This window comes from Sander lucioperca, chromosome 2, assembly GCF_008315115.2.
Source record: "Sander lucioperca isolate FBNREF2018 chromosome 2, SLUC_FBN_1.2, whole genome shotgun sequence".
Lineage (NCBI taxonomy): Eukaryota > Metazoa > Chordata > Actinopteri > Perciformes > Percidae > Sander > Sander lucioperca.
The window spans coordinates 10,642,831-10,660,134 of NC_050174.1; the positions used below are offsets into that span (position 1 = coordinate 10,642,831).

Genomic DNA, 17,304 nt, shown 5'->3' on the forward strand with positions numbered 1-17,304 from the left:
TCTGCTCTGTACATAGTGTAGATGTTCCGCAGGGTGTAGTGGTTCAAACAGGTTGGCTCTAGGTCTGGATGGTAAACCATGCAGGTAGGTGGGACAGGAACCTGTTGCATTCGCCTAACAACCTAATAATAAAAATAAGTAATTCATAAAGAATAAATATTACCTGAGGAGGCAACATCACTGCAAAATGCAGATATTGATTGATGAAGCTACATGTATTTGTTAAACTTGTATGTATAGAACAAATGGTGTTGTCAGAGATCATAGAAATTATTGGCCCCTATAATTGATTACAAACAGTTACATCCAGGAGGTGATTTAAAATTATGATACATTTTTGCACAACGGTAAAAGTAAACATGACAACACATTTGAAAGTAGGCTAATTGTATTAGTACATTTTGTAGTAGGCCTATTTTACAACAGAGGTTAGTCAAAATCATATCCACTTTGCATAACTGTTGTATACGTTGTAATTCATTATAATTACCATTTGTATTTCTTGGCAACAGATGTTTTCAACTTCAGTGGGCATTATTGAGCAATTTCCACAAGTACACAAATATATATATATATATAAACGTTAGATACCTTCCAGGCAGTCAATGGACATAAAGTTGTTACTGTGATAGAGACGGTGCAGAATTAAAACTAAAAGACTTAAATAACTTACCACTCTGAAACATCTTTATTGTTGCTCCAGTCTAGGTTGCGAAGCTGGTTCGGGTTGTTCTGCCTCTGTTTCGAGACGGCTGAGCTGAAGCCATGGTTACCGGTAGATAGATGCTAGATCGGGCGGGTTTGTATTGGATCACACTAGCATGCTATCAGGGCCCGCCCTTCTCTGCATCTAAGTGGCTAGTTGTCCTTACCTAGCTACTGCGCATGTGTGACTCCAAACAAAGATGGTATAACAGTAAGATGTCTCACTCTGTAGCTAAACCAGAGAGCTCAACACTCTCTGTTGAAAAAGACTAAAAGAAGAGCTGCAGCAATGTGCAGTACAACAAAAATATGGTGTTTTTTGAAAATGAAACCATGTAAACCTATTCTGATATAACCTCTAAATACAATTATGAATCTGAAAATGAGCATAATATCACCTCTTTAATTTATTTCATTGAATTAATCACTTAAAAAGGCTTTTACACATCAGGGGCATGCCAAATAAACGACACGGAAATGCGAAATAGTAGCATGCGAATATTTATAAATCCCCCATAAAATCCCCCTATAGGCATCACACATGCACAACAAGGTGTTCATTGTTTCTTGTGTGTTTTGAGCCAAAAAATGGAGATGCAGATTTAGGTATTTGTATTAGTACCTTCTTTACTTTGACAGGACCAATAAGAAGTGTCACTCAAAATGTTTTGAACCCTGTTTAAAAAAATTGACAACTGATGCACTTGCATTGCACACACTTTCATACTAAATCAAATTCAACACCTTGACAGCATCAGTGTCACTTTGTTGTAAATTTCCACAAAAATCCTATTTAAGACGTTTTGACAAAACATCGCCCAGACATACAGAAACGCACACACACACACACACACAGGTGTGAGTGAGACAGTGACGTCTGTTTTCCATGTGAAAATTCATCAATCACTGTTTTGTTGTGTCCTGGGAGGGAGGGGGAGAGAGAGACAGAGAGAGAGTGTCTGCTCTAGAGAAATGAAAAGATACGAGCAGAGAGGAGAGGATAGAAGAAGGAAAAAGAGGGTTGACACATTTGGCAGAGAGGCAATGAAAGTGAAATGTGGTTAAACCCATGGTGTAGTTGTAAATTTGTATCATTTTGACCTTATCTAAACAAGGCTATGAAAAATGTAGGCTTACAGTTTCCATATAGCCTTGTTTGAACCGGATGGTCAGCTGGCTATTTAATGAACTCTTCTATCTTTGTTCAGTAAAGGGAATGAAGCAGTGAGTAATTTCCCGTATTAGGCCACATATTGAATATATGGCTAGTTCTGTTCAGAAAAGTAGCAGACAACAAACTAATGTTTCGATGCCAAGAATTTCTCTGGTGGAAACCAGGCCAATGAGTAGATAGATAGTCAGATAGCCCTGTTTGGATCTTTACCAGCAATGCTTTTTTTCTTTTTATGAAGAAGCTGTGGACACCCTGTCTGAGCCTTTATTAAAAACTAATAAATTCAGGAGTTAAACTCAGAACTGGCAAACAATAATACATGTTGGGAATGGTGAGTGTAGCTTCCCCTGCTAGTTATAGACAACTCCCTTGATTATTTATGATATGCAAAAAATGAAAACATTTAAAGATCGTTGTGTATAGCTGTGTTGATCATTGTTCAGGATCAAAGAGTTCAAAACAAAATGCTGCAGGACGGTCTCATAACACATAATGGCAGTGCTAGATAAAGAAGGTATATTATTCTCTTAAAACAAGACATGGACAAGGCTGTTCTCATGAACCATTCGTACGTATAGCTACGAAAAGTAATGCACTGTAATTTGTATGTATTTCACGTATTAATAACTGCATGCACCACAAAGACTGCCGCTGTATAAAAGTACGAAGAGCAACGTAGGGAGGAGGTCACAGTGGAAGGCAGAGTCATAAAACACAGGGATTTCAACCGGGGGAGCGGAGTTTGTGTCATGGAAGACGTTAAGGGGAAATCAACTGGAAATGGGTTTTTGTGTCCCGGGATAACTACTTAAAGCTATAGTGCGTAGTTTCTGTCGCCCCCAAGAGGAATTCTAAGTAATGACAACAAAACTGTCGGTGCATCCACATGATACAAGCCTTCCGTGACCTCCCCCACGCAGCTGCTAGTAGCCAAGCAGGACACGGAGGATTAAAAAAACATGATGGAATCTTCAGAAGAGTAATTATCTTCACTCAAATTTCTGCACGGGAAAGTCGCTGGACGACAGTCTTCTGAACATAGCCATACTAAGAAATACAGAGAGAGTTGTGTGGAGCTGATAGTCTTAATTAGCTTTGTAGCAACTCAATTGGCAATGGCTTGAATTTAACGGACGTTCATTAATATCAAAAAGTTACGTTAGTGCATAAGTTTACGAACCCATTCATGACAATGTGTTGCATGGACATAATGGACTGGAAACCAGATCAATTTGATTAGGCAAACCATTTGTTCATAACTACAAAATACACATAACACCTGCTGTTACGAAGGCAACCTACCCTTTAACAGTCAAGTGTACTATCACTGATAATTGTGGTGTGTTGCTTTCTTTATTGTTAAACAGACAATTGTCTTGTATTTTTGTAAACAGAGACCTGAATTTAAGCTGCCATAGAGTATCCAGTAGCACATATTGTTTAGCATTGTAAGAGTCTCATCTCCCTAGTATGTGTGTTTCAGTTTGATCTTAAAATCCAACAGCTGCTCACCTGTGGTTGCTCCCTTGTGTAACTTACTCCTATTAACTATAATAGGAAGGGAGTAGCCATGCATTTTTATTTTTTACACATATGTGCCCGAACACAGACGCACGTTAACAGTAATGGGCTCTGTGGGACCATTTATCCCAGGCTGACAGAGGACAGTAATGACTGAGGGATAGTAAGAGGAAATGGAATGATGTAAAAAGTACAACATCATTCCATAAAAATAAAATATAATATAAAAATAAAAAAATGAAAACATACACAGAGCACGCAGGGGCTCTCCAGCTCCAGGGCCACCATCAGGACTTCTAACAATGTTGCAACCAGGTCCTCTTCTCAGAGAGGGGATAGGAGAAGATGAAAGAAAACAAGTAGCCTACAGTGAAAGTAAATCATGTCTGCAAACAGGAACGGTGAGAAAAAGCAGGAAATGAAAGCGGGGAGAAACTGAGTACAAGTTGGATGATGATTAGGAAGAGGAAAAAAAGGGAGAAAGGGTAAGAATAAAGATGAGGCGCAGAAAACAAAAGACACACAGGGACGAGGAGGATAACAGGTAAAATTGTTAGCGAGTCAAAATGGGTCTAAAACATATAGAAGAGAAAGATAAACATGACAAAGAAAAGTGTGAGACTGATGTATATGCACGGAGGCAAGATAAGACTGAGAATGAAATGTCTGTGCCCCCAGTGATTCATGGAAATTCAATATAGAAATTCTGTGCCACCAATACTGTTACATTGTTCAAATGTGATCTTCAGTGACAGCCCCCTATATGAGAGTGAGATGTGTGCGTGTCTGACAGGCGGATTGATTGGGGTGTCATCATCAGAAGTCACCCTCTGATTTCTTCTGGCTCCCAAGACAAAAAGAAGCAAAATGGGAATGATAAAATGAGAGTGACAGAGAGGCTGAGTGCCTGTATTTAAAAGCTAAATGCTAACAAAGCTGGCCTTCACTGGCCATTACACATCTATTGCAAATACCACACACAGTTAGCTGGGTTACCGCCTTAGCATAATTATTAGTTTTAAGACAAAAAGTGACAGAAAATAAATAAGAGTAAAACAGAAGAACGTAGCTTATGATTGAATATACTTTGTCATACCTTCAGGAGACAAACAGTGACAGAAAGAGAGGAATAACAGATTTTGTGTGAAAATAAGTGTTGACTCTAGCTAATGCTCAGTCATTTACTCAGTCTCCTGAATATCAAATATTATGTCGTATTCTAAACAAAGACTTGTGAGGTGTTGATTTATCACATTGATTTATCTTCATGCTTTGATGGAGGCGTCTGATCATGGTTTCAATAAATTCTCTGTCAAATTGTCTGAAGATAGCTACAGCTGCCACAACTGCAGCTCATTGTCAATAAAGTTGCTCTGACCTTTGGCAATATGCAGGGTATTATTCAAACAAAATGAGCAGTGGCATTTGTTATGATGGGTAACATAACATACTTCAAATTTTTGTCAAAAAGCTGCCTGTGTACTTTATTAACACCTTGTCTTTTTTGTTATTTAGTTCTGCAAGCATATATTGTATTTCTTTTCTTTTATTTCTTTTCTGTATATGTCATGAAATGTTTTAATATTGTCTGCTAAAATGTTGTTTTGGACCCCAGCAAGACTAGCTGATAGGCTAGGCGTCAGCTAATGGGGATCCTTATCATAAATACAAATTGTCCAGAAAGCTTCTTTCAAGCTCCAAAGCAAGCAGTGTTCCAAAATAGTAGCTATAACTGCTTTAGAAAACACCAAAGTAGTCCTAACAATACACATAGCATATTAAGTAAAGTGACCCACTTTCTTTTAGTTATTGATTGAGGTAATCAAATTGCAAACAGCTGTCTGTATGTATCTAATGTGTCAATGTGGTAAAAAAACAGCTACAAACCAGAGCATGGTACCAGAAAAGTCACTGTACTGCAGTTAGAGCCACACGAAAAAGCAGCAGTGTGTAAACACTGCTTTTACGGGAAAATGTATTTATCATTTTATTTATTTATTTATTGTTATTTCAATTGTGGCCCAGTTTCCCTGCATTTTATAAATAATGTTCTTAAGTCCTGATCAAACTCTCATCATGTCCTGTTAACACAAAAACATTAGCGCTTCATCGAGACCTGCCTACATCTTCTTTACATGTACTGATTATCTGGAAACTTGAGAACATAGCTAGTTGCATAAAAATGAATCCAAATTTATTTTATTTATCTATTTTTATTTTACACCTGGGTAATATTTTTTTGTTTTGTTGTTTGTTTCTTGTTGGTTATGATCATTCATCAACTCCAGAGCAGAGATTTGGGAGAGATGGGATTTTGAGACTCTGCAACACACGGCTTAACAACTATGTCCATTAGGGTACGCAACATGAGCCTCAACCCTGTCACTGCAACTGCAACATAAATCCTCTAGTGCACTGGTTAGACCGTGAACATAGCTTTCCACTCTGTATTACACAGGTCTCTTGAAGCAGGCTGTCTCGCAGGACAGGATGTTGCCTTTCTGCATGTGCCTCCATTCTGATCTCTTTCATTTGGTTTGGCTCTTCATCTATGTATTCAGGATATTCAGTCATTGGGTTTTTGCATATCAGTGAAGAGACATCATGCACAAACCCTCATTCCGAACAGTTCCATTTATCATTAATCATGGAATGTTTTGCATTGATAGGTAGGACAATAATATGGCCATTCGAAATTCAAAATGTTAGAAATGACTGGTAACAATATTAAATCTAAATATTAAGAATGACTTCTTTTTTTTACAGAAATACAGGCTACCCAAGAGAAATGCCATTTAATTAGGTCTCAATTTTAATAAATGAAAATAAGTTTCATTAAATCATTTACTCTATTGCCTAACTACTGGTATTATTATTCTTCTGGCTGGATTGAGGACACGTCTTCACCTCTTGGGACTGCAAGGTGGCACATTGCTTTCCTGAGATCAAAGAATTGCCACACAGACATTTTTTCCTCCTGCTGGAGAAAAAAAAAGCATTTAATTGGCTTTATCAGTCAATCACAGGAGGGGGACATGTTTAACACTGTGGTACTGCAGCAGACCCATTTATGTAAAGATGGCTAATAAGTCTCAAGCCAAAAAAAGCTAATGACAAAGCAGTGCAATGACCACAGTAATCACCTCTTCACAACACATTTCTGCTGGTTGTATTTTCATGAAAGCGCTGCCAGGTACTTTTTAAGGATGAGGCTTATTGGTTTATTAATGTCCTTCGAATTACTACTGGTCGCTACTACAGGTCATTAAAGGTCGTCAGCTACTGAATGCCCTTTAAATGGGACACACAGACATAATGAAAAGATTGAAAGACATTACATGTGATTCTGCTGTAAGCGTTCATATTCTTCATGCATGGCACTGGCAAAATAATAAATGGAAACAAAAATGTGTCTCGGAGGAGGATGGGTATGATCTGAAGAAATCAGCTTTTTGTATTCATACATTTTCTGTGACTCTTGGGTTACTTGTTTGTTTCTTTCCTGTGGTGATGTAAATTCCACTTTACAGTCTGGTTTGTTGTGTTGTGCTATGTGCTGGGCTGAGCTGCACTAAGTATTTTTTTCCTTTCTGTTTTAGAAGTCTAAGGGTTGAAAAGCACAGTGTTCGAAATTGGAAGTCATGCTTCCTAATCCCCTAGCATTTGAATACACAGGAGAGGGTGTGAAGTCACACACACATGCAGCTACCTAACAAAGACATACACATAGAGGGGCGCTCACAAATACACAATAAAATAAAAGACTAAGACACAGACCCGCATAGACATATCCAGAGAACAATTCAAACAAATAGATTAAGCAAACAACATGCACACATATACATTAATACACATAATCTGACTACAGAGAAAGCACTTTGGCCATTTGAATTTGCATGGAGCCAACAACAAAATGATTCATGAATCAAAACAAATTCACTGAATATTAATTTGACATGTAGAGAAAGGAGGGGAGCAGAGGATGGATTAAGAGCTGGGGTTAGCTGGTGGCACAGAATGAGAAGTGGAAGGAAGAGAGAGGGAGAAAGCATAGACGGTGGTAGGAGGTAAAGGGACACAGGGGAGCGGGGGGACAGAAACCGATGAGAGCCAGATGAACAATGAATGAGAAATCCAGAGTGAGACTGAAGTACAGGTTTTAGTCGCGTGCGCGCGTGCACACACTCACACGCACGCACACACATATACACACACATATATACACACACACACACACACACACACACACACACACACACACACAGGTCTTATTGTTTTTTAATGCAGTTTGAAGGGGTCCATTCTCCAGTCTTTGGGGGAGTGTGACCAATTCATTACTATGCTGAATTTGTTTCTCCCAAAGTTGACTTATATCATGGCTTTTCTCTTTGTCTCTTATTTGGCCTTTATTACTCAGCCAAGGCTCTTCATGTTTCTGCTTGAAGGACCTTAATGGTGTTTTTGCATGTTTTATCCCACATACTACAAATTATGCATGCTTTCTATTACTGCTGATCCATTTTCTAAAGAATACCATAGCACTAAGTTTTGCATAGGCTTTGCATTCTAATGTGACTCTTTAGGCTTCACAACTCATCTTTCCATGTCTGAGCACTGAATGCTTTCACTTACAGACTAATATATTTGGGATCTGGCTCTTGGTAATGGCTAAATGCTGTCCACTACTTATCCATTCTTCTTTAGTTCTTAAGTTTACCAGTGTGACAAAAATAAAAGTCAAGGTTGGCTTTGTCACACTCCACTTGCCTCTGCCACTTTGCCCATACGTAATCACTACCAGACATGTTTCATCTGCCTTGGCATTGAGTGTGATGCTGTCAGCGCAGAAATCCCACCTGCCTGCCTCAACAGCTATTCTAGCCATTGAAGGGTAAACACTGTTGGGATATATTTCTGTGCTCTCCGTTTACTGTGTTGCATTTGGATGACGGCAATAGTAAGCAGTATGGTGATGGTTCTCCTGAGCCCTGTCTCTCCAACCACATACTTGACCCACCATCATTCCATGCCAGCAGGCAGAGGCCCAGGGTAAAAATGATCAAGGCTAAAGTCATGGTGCCATTCCCTTTCTTGCCAACAAACACAGGAAGGCAGTGTCTGGGTAGCAAATGGAGACAGTCCAGCTTTTGGTTTACTTTGATTGCAAGCAGTAGACACTTCAACACTGGTTGAAATTATCACATTCCAGCAATGACGTGGGAAAACCCTTGGTTGTAAGCAATCAAGCCCCCTATCTGTCAGTGATGAGCCTAGACTTGAATTCCTTTGTTTGGCTCCAGCACTTTAACATGGAGTGAGGCCATTGTGGTTTCCCCATGGCAGACATTATTGGATAATTTTACTCAAACAGCCCACTTTTACGAACTAATATAATGATATGGGCCATACATTTCTCGGCTGCTTCTGTGTTTCCCTCGCACCGCCACCTCTCTTGAGATGGATTTGTTAACTATCAAGGAAAGTTTAGTCTATTGGGCAGACAATGTGCTATTGGTGCCTAAATGGTATTCATTGGGTGTTATGTAAGACAGGCTCTTTGGATTCCAACACCCCAGAGCCCAGTCAGTACCAACAAAGAAAGAACAAGCAGTAGCGTGACATTTACACATTTGTAAATGTGGTAGAAATGCAGATGTTTTACTGCAGTCGATAATATCTGGTCTTTTACATGTAAATACTTTAAATATGAATATCAACATGATTCAACACACGCACGCACGCACACACACACACACACACACACACACAATAATCTCACATAAGCATACAGTCGCGCTACTGCTACACGTGTTAACCCGCTGGTGGCCAAAACACTGTACTCAAATCTTAATGAAACTTTCAACACTTGAATTCACTCTCTGTATACAGATACTGTGCATATTAGTGCCTCAGGCATACACACACACTCACAAGCTCCTCCTTGTCTCGTATGTCCCTTTAACTGTCTTCCTTCGACTTACACACTCAAAGTGCACAAAGCAGTGTACAGCGTGTAATTCAATTAAGCTATGCAGAGTGTGAGAGCTTGGTGGTGGTTTTTATGACCAATCATTTCAGTCATTCATGTAGGGTCGGTGGACTTTTTTTGACTGGGGCTCCCTTTAGACAAAGCGCAGACAACTGTACCCTCCCTCTTCAAACCACCAACCCAGGTTGATCAATATTACTATCACAATATTGTTAGCATCTTTGGCATATTTTCAGCCTCAGTTAATGGGTGGCTTGTGGCCCGGAGGTCAAATGGTTGCCCCACAACCACAAGGTTGGCAGATCAATCCCAGGTCATCCAGCCACATGTCAAAGTGTCCCTGAGCGAGACACTGAACCCCAAGTTGCTCCCCGGATGCTGTATGTATAACTGTCCACTGCTCCTAATACTTAGGATGGGTTAAATGCAGTAATAGAAGTTCACTACATTGTACTGTGTGTATGTGACGATTAAGAATAAAGTTTGATACCCTTTTTGATGACAATGTTAATTAATGAAAAGGGTGTAAAGAGTAAATGCATTTAATTGTTAGCTGACAACCAAAATTAATTTACAGTTACCCAACAACAGTCTATTAACATACCTAATTAAATATCATGCCACATGCAGATAAAAACTTACATCACTAATTATGAGCCCAATTTTATCATGCTTCATGCTTGCCGATTTTCTTGCTTCATACTTGCAGGCATTGTTGGTGGCATACAAAATTAAGCTGGTATTATTTGATCTTTTTTTATTATGAGCAAATCTGCTGCAAAGACCAGAATCAACAATGAATGTATTGGCCTTGGTTGTCTTCATTTTGCAAAACCCCACTCTCCTCTATCCTTGAAACACATCTAGCTTCTGTTTGAGTAATCTAGGGGTTTATTTGCTAACTCATCATGTTAAGTGGCAGTTAACTTGTGTAGGTTGAATGCTATCATTGGGGAGCATTTCTGCAAATCACACACTGAAACCAAAGTTGCAGGCTTGAAAAAGTCCAGGTAGACCTTATGTTTAAGTAGTGTTGATCATTAAATGGCATGGTTGTGTTTTGCCTTCTATTGTTTCACACTGTGATGCTCCCTCTTTCACAAATGTGAAACCAGGTTGACAGCCATTACTAATGTTGGTCTTAAATACAGTAGCCAACTTCCTGTTCATTCTTTGGAGTGCACCCATTCTTTTTACTTTAATCAATGAAGCCTCTGTTTCTTTGGAACAAAAATTTCCACAGCGCATTTCCTGCTACAAACGAGCGAGCATTCAACTCAAAACTCGTCTGAGATGAGTGAAAGTTATTCTCCTGGTTCAACATGGTTCCATTCAATTTTGTTTTTGCTAGTGCACCATATGTGCGAAGCGAACTTGAAACTGAGTATGTGTAACGAAGAAGAATTAAAATGCTATTTTTATTGTCTGACATAGTGCAACAGTGGTGTCTGCCTGCCTTGAAAAAAATGTGAGCATAAACAGTCTGGGATGTCAGCTAGATGTAAAATCTGAAGGTGCTCAAATGCAAAATGGATAAGGGCAGCTGGTATAGGTGACTGGCATCCTCTGAGGATAGTCTGCACTCAAGCATTCTGTGGGTGCAAAAAATCCCACCACCATTAAGTGCTTGTGGTCTCTGAAGGACATTGATAAAATATGAATGAATTAGGGGCTACACAGGGTTATTTCAGACAAAATAGACAGCAGGTTGCCTTTTAAGAAGCTTTACACCAGCCACAATTCTCCCAAAGGAAATGTGTGATAAAACCATAGCTTGATGGATGCCAAGAACATGCACATACACAGAGAATCTAGAAGGCCATTAGTGTTCAACAGACAACACATCAGAATGCTCTAACCACTGTGATCCCATGATAATACACAGCAAACACTCTGCACATCCTCCTTTCCAATCCTCACCTCTCTAGAGTCCCTCTCATCTTCTCCCCCAATCTTTCCTCCTCCATCATCCTGCCTCTTTACTTATTTGCTCCTTTGTCCACCCAGTCATTTCTTCAGGTACTTCTCACCCTGTGGGCAGCTCTCTTCTCTTGGCTATTCTGTCAAAGTCTCTTTCTCAAAGCTCCTGCATCACCTACCCAGCCCTCTTACCAAGAAAACTACATCCCAATCACCGTAGGTGTCACTGTCCAACTTTATGAGCATCCTTCTCTACATTCTTCTTTGTTCTTTCCATTTATTCCCTCCTTGCACCTGCAACTCATCCTTCCAAACAACTCATTTTCCTCTTCTCACTCCTCATTTTGCAGTTGCAATTTGTACTATGACTTTAACTTCTACCGACTTCTTTTCTCTCAATTGCTCTCCTCTTCTCATCTGTTCTTAGCTTTCAGAATATCATTGTACTTCATGTCAACTTTGGGCGTTTTCTACAGACTTCTTTCCTTATCCCCTGTTTCTCCTGACCTGTTAAGCCCTCTTATGCCACTGTTCCAGCCACTGAGATAATGAGAATAGATACCCCTATCCAATTATTAATGAGGCAACACTCATGAATTCACATTTCAAAACCAACTGGCAGTACAAGCTAACTTAAAGCTCCCTATTCAAACCTCCCCCTACCTGTTGTCTCCTCTCCTCATGCCTTGTCATTTGTTTCTGGCCTCCCTCATCTCCACCTATTAATCCTTCTCTTTTGCCTCAGACCTTTATTTTATTTTTTTCATTTCTCTTCCCTTTATTCTACCCATCTGCTCATCTTCTTTCTCCTCCTTTCTCGTCTTGGGAAATGAGCACCCTCCTCCCACCACTCACCTTCTATAGCATCTGAAACCTCTGTTATGCTCATCTGTCTTGTCCTTTTTCTTTCTCTCTCTGACTCTCTAAAGACCTTCCAGCTAAAAGGTGTGAAGGAGGAACTAAGTGCTTTCTCCTGTCTATAAACAATGTCCTTTATACCTGGCATGGCTCTGGCCTGCCATGGCTGTGGGAGGGAAAGAAGGGAAATGGGGAAATGTCTGCAGAGATTTATCCATTGCTCAATCGCTTTGTCTCAAATGTTCTCACCCTCTCTCTTTCCCACCCTGTCCCCCTCAAGTAAAAGGTTAGCCAGCAGCAGCCTTGAGGAAAGAACAATAAAGAGGGTGCAGTGAGACACCCTGAGATGAGAAACCCTGACAGCCTATAGTTGACAGGGGATTAAGGGACAGTACCAAGTTTACTTCAGCACATAGTTTAATAAGAGATATATTGAATGGCCGAGCATTGAAGTAAGAACGGTAAACATAATTATCATTACTGAATGTGTCATTTTTTTAAACTCATGACGTGAAATCCTAGCCGGGGAAAGACATTTAATGGCTGGTAACTTTTTTTTTTTTTTTTTTTTGGGGGGGGGGGCATTTCTGCTTTCAATGGATAGGACAGCTCAGATATGAAAGGGGAGAGAGAGGGGGAAGACATGCAGGAAACTGTCACAGGTCGGACTCGAACCCTGGACCTCTGCGTCGAGGAATAAACCTCTAAATATGTGTGCCTGCTCTACCAACTGAGCTAACCAGACACTGGCTGATAACATTTAATACTCTAGATTGACACTGTATAAGCAATGTGGTAATGACTATATAACTGGTGAGAAGAGGTGTTTGTACATCTCAAATGAAATGCAGCAATTTGGTAGGATGTCTGGGCTTTAGATTGATGCTGCAGTGTAGGACTAACAAACATAGTCAGCAACCAAGTAATTGCAATATAAACAGTGCCTGAACTGGACCAAAGAAGGTGCCAGTACCCGATCACTGCAGGTGTCTTGAACATATGTATGCGCATATCTTGGTAATATATCCCACTTCTAATTTATTTTTGTATGCTTACATTTCCACAGTTTGTACATGAATGTATATTTGGTTAATAAAAACCTTTTTATGTACGTATTCATACATATCAAATTGTACACAAATATTGCATATATGCTACAATAAAAATAACTGAAAATATGATATCTGCTGGTGTACAGATTACATTGGATAGTGAGAACGAATACCAAATGAAGGTCCATAATGTATGGGCAAGACTGCACTTATTTAGCTCCAATGATGGAGTCACATAAAATGTCACCTTGAAGTACAGTGTGTCAAATCAACATAAATTGAGTATCTTTACTTTTATCTCATGGTAAATCAACATTTCCACTTTGCAATAATGTTATATAGCGTTACATAGCATGGCAGAACAAAGAGGGAGAAAAGAGAAAGCAGTATGGAAATGCGACCGACAATGATCCCAAGTGATTCCCCATTAAGACGCACTGTGCGCATTTATGCATGAGTCACAGCAGCATAAATTCATTGATTATTCAAATCTCCAGCGCACTTCAGAGAGAGCTTAAAGTTATTGGTGTTGGTCTGTTGGGCTGGGGCTGGGCTGCGGCTTAAACACCACTCGCCAGGGCTCAAGTTTTTGGCCCGTGCGCTCTAGTGCGTACCTACTCACCACAGGAGGTGGTGGTATGCAAAAGTAAGGGTACTCATGTGGACAACAACAGTACTCAGTACCGGTGAGTACCGGCCCATTTCAGGCACTGAGTGTAAATATTGCCAAGGTCTTATTCCACGTTAAGGGGTTCTCGAAGGACTGAAGGACTGCTGTAAAAGAATCAAGAAAAAGAAAAAAAGCAGAAAGAAAAGACATCTAAAGAACGATTTTACAAGTGTTTTGGGTCTTTAGAGCCAAGAAGGCAAGAACTGGAAATCAAACACAATGACCTGCAATCATGTGTACAGATCAAACAAAACCCAAATACTATTTATTTATTCAATGAATACATTGTGTGAAACTGTGATTTTGAGACTTGTCAGCACCACAGTACCTCCAATTCTGGGGGTCGTGATCAAGAACATACCAGCAGCGATGTGATTTCACTTAATACAAAGTTAATATTCATAATATTAAAGTAATACAATAGTTCAATTATCATATGGGGTTTACACGTATGTGGGTTTGTTAGTATAGTGTTAAATGTGGTTCTGACAGTTCAATAATTATTACCATCTTCACCCAGAAGGGCACCAAGTGCAGCATGAAGAGACAATTTAGCAGTCAAAGAGCTCATTTCCCCCAGCCACAGTCCTCTTTTCACTTTTCCCTCTCCCATGTTGCATCCCCAAACACCTGAGGGCAAGTCTTATCTTATTTTGTTCTTTTTCTCTCTGCATCTCACTCTCTCTTTCATTTAATCTCTCTGCATCTCTATCTGCCTATCTATCTTTTATGTGCTTGACTAAGGCTGATGCCACTTCATTGGCTCTTCTGAGCATTTATTAAAGGAGAATTCCGGCCAATTTTTACATTAATCTTGATCGCTATAGCTATGCGAGTACTTTCGATAGAAAAAAACCCGACCTGGATCGGTCCTAGCAAACTGGAGTAAGCTGCAGCTACGTGTACAAGCGTCCACTGAGCTAAAGCAGCAGTTGTCGGGGGGCAAGTTTTAGAGTGCATTTGTGCCTCTTAACAGACACAAAATGCAACTACAACTGCAAGCAGTTATGACGGGGCCCAAGCCTCTGATGCCAGTCGCCTCTGATGCCCCGAGGAGCGCGCGAAAGCGGAACCCGAAGCGGGCGGTGGGGAGGCAAACGTCGGTAAATATCGAGAGGCGTGAGACGCGACGTCTGCGGTACGTCGCCGTTGCAAATGTAGCGGTCAACAGTTCACCTCCATGCATATACAGACTACCTTTAACAATTCTCTACAATAAACAAATTTCTTAATCCCCCTGACCACAGAGAACAGCAGAGATAAATGAGAGAGTGACTGAGAGGGTGGAGGGGGGGAGGCAGGTGTGGTCGTTGAAGGAGCAGGGAAGGTGGTCAAGTTGTTGTAAATGGTGTAATAGGCGCCGATTTATGTTTTCCTCCGTGGGTGCTTCGTGGGAAATTAAGAATCAATGACACCAACATAACCAATCACACTATGACAGACGCTCCACTTAGCACCAACTGCAATGTTTAATTGCACGGTATCGGCGCCTATGAATGGTGTTGATTTTGGATTGAAAAAGTGAGAGAAAAAAGTTGAATTTGTCCACTGTGAAGGAAGAAAACTTTGTCAGGTGGGTTAAGAAGTTTGTTTATTGTAAAAAACCAGGGGAGCACGTAAAAGCAAAAACCAAAACGATAGGAGGCAAAACATCAGTAAATATTGAGAAGTGTGAGCTGCAAGGTCTGTGGTACATTTCCATTGCAAATGTGCCATTATAGATTGAGTAAAAGGGCCAAAACTCGTCTACGTTGATTATAGCGCCCCCCCACGAGTTTTGTGTTGACTGCATTTACTGTGGCAGAGATATTGCAATTGCAAAGTTCCCATTTAAATGCATTGAGTTATTGGCCAAAACCAATAAACGTTGCTTATAGCGCCCCCTAAAGTCCGATATTCGCCACATTTGGTACAGAGCATCGTAGTGGGATGTTGAAAAATTATCTCAAGTTTTTTTACCCTGTAAATTTAAAGTTGTTCACATTTTTTTTCTCTGCTTCTCTTTACAGTCATCAGATTTACCTATCGTATAATCAATAATATAGTGCCTCTCCTAGTTATGCTATTATAATTCTAGACTGCCGAGGAAGTTCCTTCTTATGACACGCTCTTTTCTTTTGTTTCCTTTTATGCACATCCTGTCTCAGAAGTGCTTGTTACTCACCTAGCTCTGGGGAGTTTACTCCCCGGAGTCCTTATGTTTCTTCTTCACCCAGAACATCGCCTCGGATTAGGGTGACACCAAGATCTGGGTCTTGGGTGCAGCTGTGGCTATGGACCTGCTACACCCTGCTACGCTCTACGATTCCCTGCAATGCCCGGCTACGTCCTGCTGCGTCCACAGCGTCCACCCATGCTCTGCTGTGCCACGCTACATCCTGTACCGTCATAACCCCAACCGTCAGACACCGCCCACCAAGAGTCTGGGTCTGCCGAGGTTTCTTCCTAAAAGGGAGTTTTTCCTCGCCACTGTCGCAATAGCCACTGCTAATGCTTGCTCTTGGGGGAACTATTGGAATTGTTGGGGCTTTATAGAGTGTGGTCTAGACCTACTCTATCTGTAAAGTGTCTCGAGATAACTCTTGTTATGATTTGATACTATAAATAAAATTGAATTGAATTGAATTGAATAGTGTAAGTGGTGAATCTAGACTTGGGTCCCGTAGGCCACGCCCACTTTTACGCCTCAGTACCCCACTCGAGGGTTGGCTTCAGGAGTGGCCCTAGATGGTACCCATCAAATTTTGTAAAAATCGGATGAGCCGTTCATGAGATATAAACCTTTTGTACTTGTAGCGCCCCCTAGTGACCAATTTTTGTAAAACGCGTGGGGGACCTTCAGAGGGTCATGGCAAACAAGAATCTAAAGATTGGCGTTGATAGCATTTATTTTGGCCGAGATATGGCAACCTTGGTGTTTTCATGGTTAGCTACACAAATTTGTTTGTGCGTAATATGCGCAACTTTTATCCTATCAAAATTCTTTTTATTAACTTTTTGTCAGGTCGGTCTGGAGATGCTACGGTCCAAGTTTCATGCAGATCGGTCGCACGGTCTAGGAGGAGATCGAAAAAGTAGGTTTTTGATAAATCGCGATTTTTCACGCATAAAAGTCTATAGTCGTGGCCTATATCACGTGATTCAGTTTGATCCAGGGAACGCGTGGATGTATGGTTTTTGAATGTCCGGTGTACGGTGTGGGAGTTATAGGGCAAAACGGGTTTTTTCTGCTATAGCGCCACCTAGTGGTGGAAGTGGGTCAATTGTTGCGCCTGAGGTCCTTGCGGAGTTTTGGACCAGTCCTGAAAATGGCAAACCCCACCATGTACGGTTTAGCCTGTAATCGGAGTTTTAGGTGGAGAAGAAAAATAAAAATGATGATGATAATGATGATGAATAATCTTAGTAAAAACAA

General features: G+C 40.5%; 1 protein-coding gene and 1 long non-coding RNA gene across 4 annotated transcripts in view; both read right to left on the minus strand.

The window, feature by feature from the left end:
• Nucleotides 1-17,304, minus strand: part of grid2 (glutamate receptor, ionotropic, delta 2) — a 614,241-nt gene that overhangs the window by 480,623 nt on the left and 116,314 nt on the right. The gene's annotated exons all lie outside the window — the stretch shown is intronic.
• LOC116056897 lies at nucleotides 13-723 on the minus strand. The gene is made up of 2 exons (XR_004106685.2): nucleotides 491-723; nucleotides 13-122 (listed from the first exon to the last, which is right to left on the minus strand). It is a non-coding gene; the product is annotated as an uncharacterized LOC116056897 (long non-coding RNA).